Genomic DNA, 6,000 nt, shown 5'->3' on the forward strand with positions numbered 1-6,000 from the left:
TTACCTTTGTGAAAATGCTTTGAACACACATGGTGGAGTGTTATCGAGGGTAATCTTGGCCTCCTTACCGCTTCTATCCATGCCATTCGTCGCCTTTTGTCACCTTTTAAACATGGCTTATACTATTATTGTTCCATGCTGAAAAACGATAAAAGGATATTCCGTTTTAAGCTTTATGCCGCTTCTATCAAGAGAACGACTATTACAGTTTATAACACAGCGGGTAAACGGCATCTTGAACACTGCGTTATTCCCTCCATGCAAAGAAGTCTGGCGCCTAATGTTTGTGCCGCGGATTCCCAAAATGCTTTGCGTTCCCACCGGGAATACGTCATGATGACGACACATTAGCGAAGGAAGAACGCGCGCGAATGAGAATTCAAACATATATTTGCGGACAAACATTCAAAGTCTTCAATTACATGTGCTGCATGCTTTGTGATGCCACCAGGACACGATAAACAACGTAGAAGCGATTAAAACCAGTTCCAGCGCACTTAATGTGTTACACAGCGCGCGCGTCTAAACAAGTATTTGTTGTTTGATTCAGCTGCCAATGAAAACGGAAGTGAACCACCTGCAGCCGGAGGGAAATAAAAACTGCATGAAGGGAGGACCATTTGTGCCCACAATAAAACCATTGATAATACTTCAAATTAAATTATGTACATGTATGTAGGCTATACATACACAAAATTAAATAATTTCATATTAAAACATTATGAAAGTGTAATTCTAAAAATAAATATGAATTCATACTATTTATGAATTTATTAATACACATTATATATAACACTTTACATAATAAAAAAAGGAATTTGTTTAAATTACATTAAATATAATTAAAATATATTACAAAAGCCAAAATGAAGTCAGTTATAAAAAAATTTATGTATTATATATTATTCAAAATTAAAATCAGTTCTACATATAAATAAAATATTATGATGAAATATTTAAGCCTTAAAATAAATACGAGTTAAATTTTATAAAATATAAATAAACCTAATATTATCAAGTCAAATTAAATTGAAATATAATTAAAGTACCAATACAATTACAATTGAATGAATTAAAATATGACACAATACATATACTGTATACGTATGTGTGCGTGTGTGTTTAAGAACTTCTCAAAGGACTTCTTTCACTCACAAGTGTTTGTGTATGTTTTCTTGGGAAAGTCCTACGTTTTGCTCCTCATGCTTTGAGTCTTTTGAAAAAACATCATCATCCTTCAGGAAGTGACATCATCTTTGTTATGACCTCTGGGTGGTTTTTCATGGTTCGAAACATCATGTTTGATCAAATGACACAAATCGCTTTGATTATATTTCTGGTCAATTCAAATGTATTTCTATAGGGTTTTTACAATGCATATTGGTTAAACACAGCTTTACAGAAAATGCATGCGTCTGCGTTACAAAGCAGAAGTGAATTTGTCCAAAGTAATGTCCATTTCGCAAACAATATCTCCACACACATTATCCTCAAGTGTCCACAGAAGGTTCTCGTGATCAGAAACAAGCCACAGAGAGTCAGATGAACAGAGCGAGCAGTAACTGATTCATGAGGAGCCCATGGGTGCCGCTCACAGTAACAGGAAGCAGGGACTCGTCAGAGGCCTGGACACGCATGTGGCTATTTTTACAAGCTCTCGCCTGAAGCTGTCAGGAGGAATGAGAACGACTCACAGACGGCCAGTGCTCAACACCTACTGCAGCTCCTCAAAGATAAACTGAGCTGTCCATGAGCACTGGAAACTGATGCGTCAAGACTTTTTGGAGACTTGATAGCAGACATTTGTAGGTTGTATTTGTGCTAAATCATTTTTTTCTCCATTTTATTATTATTTAGATATATACACACACACAGGTGCTTCTCAATGAATTAGAATCTTGTGGAAAAGTTCATCTATTTCAGTAATTCAACTCAAATTGTGAAACTTGTGTATTAAAATAAATTCAATGTACACAGACTGAAATAGTTTAAGTCTTTGGTTCTTTTTATTGTAATGATTTTGGCTCACATTTAACAAAAGCCCACCAATTCACGATCTCAACACATAGACTATGGTGACATGCCAATCAGCTAATCAACTCAAAACACCTGTGAAGGTTTCCTGAGCCTACAAAAATGGTCTCTCAGTTTGGTTCACTAGGCTACACAATCATGGGGAAGACTGCTGACCTGACAGTTGTCCAGAAGACAATCATTGAAACCCTTCACAAGGAGGGTAAGCCACAAACATTCATTGCCAAAGAAGCTGGCTGTTTACAGAGTGCTGTATCCAAGCATGTTAACAGAAGGTTGAGTGGAAGGAAAAAGTGTGGAAGAAAAAGATGCACAACCAACCGAGAGAACAGCAGCATCATGAGGATGGTCAAGCAAAATAGATTCAAGAATTTAAGGAACGGGCTGAGGCTGCACTCTTAGAAAAAAGGGTTCATTGGGTCCTATATAGAACCATAGGGTTCTTTACTGAACTCCAAAGAACCTTTTATGCTAAAAAGGTCCTATAATGACAAGAAAGAACCCTTTTAGCTCAAAGGTTCTTTAGGCTATTATTCATTCATATATTACATTATTCAGCAACATTTTGTATTTGTAATGAAATTATTGTTTGTAGTAACTTTAAATCACATTCTAATCATGCTGATTTTTGGAGAAAAACTGAAATGGCACTCTTCGTGTTTTATTGATTAACTACATAAAATGATATAAATACAAACATTTTCTGACCCCCATATCTTGAATTTTGTGATCATTCACACTCATTCATAAATGCATTTGAATACACCGAATAATGCAGTGAAAGAACGCACTCAAAATGCACACGCGCCACCCGCACTAGTATGACTTCATGTAACTTTACATTAGCCTAGATGTGTGCACTTTTTATGCACAATTTGTTTAGTTTTTGAATATACTTGAAACTGTTAAAAGGCACATCATAAAAAAAAAATATGAGTTCACATATCACACCTAAACACCTGTGGAAAACGTAATTAGAACTAGCTACTAAATTAGTTAAAAATGCCTGTCCAGCTAAGATTGGCGAACTCCAAACTGACTCAAATGCACTTGACTTCTAGTAAACTGTCCATTGTAAGCATACTTCAGAATCTCAGCAGAAGTACTTTGATTTTGGATGCTGCTCTGCTCACATACTAATTAATGATTAATGTTTGAAAGTCAAATGAAACTCAAATGATTCGCGGACCCGCTTTGAACTCCCGAACAGACTCAAATGATTCGCGAACCCCTTACTAACTCCCGAACAGATTCAAATGATTCGCGATCCCCAAACTGACTCAAATGATTCGCGAACCCGCATTGAACTCCCGAAATGATACAAATGATTCGCGATCCCCAAAATGACTCAAATGATTCGCGAACCCGCATTGAACTCCCGAAATGATACAAATGATTCGCGATCCCCAAAATGACTCAAATGATTCGCGAACCCGCTTTGAACTCCCGAACTGACTAAAAAGATTCGCGAAACCCGCTCTGAACTCCCGAAATGATTCAAATGATTCGCGATCCCGCTCCTAATTGCGTTGAACTCGCGAACTGACCTCAAATGATTCGCGAACGCGCTACGAACCCCGGAACTGATACAAATTATAATGTTATTGTTTAGATGTTGTTATTTGTTCAAATTTAAAGGGTTTCCAAAAACACTGTGAATGTAAACCGAGACAACCGTCCCGCTCGCTCCGTACTCCCGAACTGACTCAAACATTTCTGGAAAAATGAGCGCGCATCACTTCCATTAGCTATGAGCGTATACAGTATGCCTAAATTTGAAATAACGAACTTGAGAGCGCAAAAGACGCAATATGTGAACGGACCCTTCCTTATAGCCTTGTTTGCTTAATTTCATTCTTTGTCATTTATGTGAAATTGTGTACCACAATTTAACAGTTTTGCTTTATGGATTAATTTTTTTAATCTGTTGAACACCAAACATAAACAAAAAGAAGTAATAAACTCATTATTTTCATTAATTTTACAAAGTAAACGATTTGTTTGCATTTGCGCTAGCATATTCACGCAGCGCTGTCTCGCGAGTGCAGTGAACGTTTTTGAATTCCAACGGTCGAGGAGAGATTGATCCCCGTCTGCTGATTTAAATTGATGGTCTGACAGAAATATTGTTGTGGTAAGTCAGAGAAATACATTCTTTTTAAAGTAATTCACTTTATATAAGCTTTAAACCCATTAGTAATTAAGTTGTCAATGTTACTACAGCGGATTTACACTAAAACAGGAAAGAGCCTGAACCACGACAGTGTCACAAGTTGCCTTACATCCATACGTTTTGTTTTGCTTGTTGCAAACTGTTAAATTAAGAGTTTTCCGATCCTAAGCTTAGAAAAAAAGATGCAATACTTAAAACTTTCCAGTACTCCTGTGAACTGATAATCCGGGTTCCACCCAGTCCCAGGATGTTTGTCTGTTTTATCCTTCTTCACTAAAATGTCTTAAAATTGCTTGGTTATTGACCAGTAATGCTAGGAGATTGTATATATACAATAGGAATTGTGTTATTTACTACTTTTTTCAGATTATATTAAACCTGGAAAATATTGGAGAAGATCAATTAAGTTTTCAGGAGCACATTACTGTGATAAATGCTGAGCTATGTAAAAGACAACCTGACTACACCAACATATCAAAAATCGAATGAGATGCGCTCTTTTTAAAAGGGTTGATTTAATGACAAAGTCAACATGAGAGGTCATGGACATGTTCCCATTTCTTCCACAAATTGTGAGTATTTGTTTGTAGTGTTGTTTCCTTTCAGTTTAGTATTTCCACTGCATTTTTTTTTTTTTTTTTATGAATAGAAAGTCAAAATTGTTTTAATGAATTTTTCTTTCTTTTTTTTGGTAGCTGCTGCATGAAGTGAAGATGCGGTTTGGGAAGGAGATTCATCTTAATCTAGAGACTGCTGTTCAAGTTAAATTAAATTAAATTAATGCATTTAGCAGACGCGACTTACAGTGCATTCAGGCTATCAATTTTTTACCTATCAAGTGTTCCTGGGGAATCGAACCCCCAACCCCACAATGCTCTACCAATTGAGCTACAGGAACACTACTAGGCGGCAGTGGCTCAGTGGTTCATGAAGGTTGTCTACAAACCGGAAGGTTGGTTGTTCGATCCCCGGCTCCACCTGACCAAGTGTCGAGGTGTCCTTGAGCAAGACACCTAACCCCAGCTGCTCCCGACGAGCTGGATGGTGCCTTGTATGGCAGACACCGCTGTCCGTGTGTGAATGGGTGTGTGAATGGGTGAATGTGAGGTAAAAAAAAATGGGGGAAATCGTGGCCTAATGGTTAGAGAGTCGGTCTCCCAATCGAAAGGTTGTGGGATCAAGTCTCGGGCTGGCAGGAATTGTGGGTACAGTTGTACAGTGGGTACAATTGCATGTACAGTTCTCTCTCCACCTTCAATACCATGACTTAGGTGCCCTTGAGCAAGGCATCGAACCCCCAACTGCTCCGCAGCATAAATGGCTGCCCACTGCTCCGGGTGTGTGTTCACTGCTCTGTGTGTGTGCACTTCGGATGGGTTTAATGCAGAGCATAAATTCTGAGTATGGGTCACCATACTTGGCTGAATGTCACTTCACCTTCCTCACCCTACTGTCTTCTTTAGCAAATTGACACAAACACAAACCTTGGCTAAAAGGTGTGCATTAAAATAATTTGATTCACAGGTAGTTTCAGTCAGTGTAATTACAATTAAAGTTAAATGTGCTGCTGCAATGACATAAATGCAAACAAAACACACGAGATCGGAGATTAAAGTAATGTGAACTGAGACATTTTGCATTTAATTTTGTAACATTTTTTACAACCTCAGTCGCATTGCTTCACTGCCACTCATAAATCCTCTCCTGTGTTCTCATGGAGTAGTAAAGTGTCCATTGTGAGCATACTTCAGAATCTCAGCAGAAGTACTTTGATTTTGGATGCTGCTCTGCTC

This window comes from Carassius gibelio, chromosome A22 (genome assembly GCF_023724105.1).
Source record: "Carassius gibelio isolate Cgi1373 ecotype wild population from Czech Republic chromosome A22, carGib1.2-hapl.c, whole genome shotgun sequence".
In the NCBI taxonomy this organism is placed as follows: domain Eukaryota; kingdom Metazoa; phylum Chordata; class Actinopteri; order Cypriniformes; family Cyprinidae; genus Carassius; species Carassius gibelio.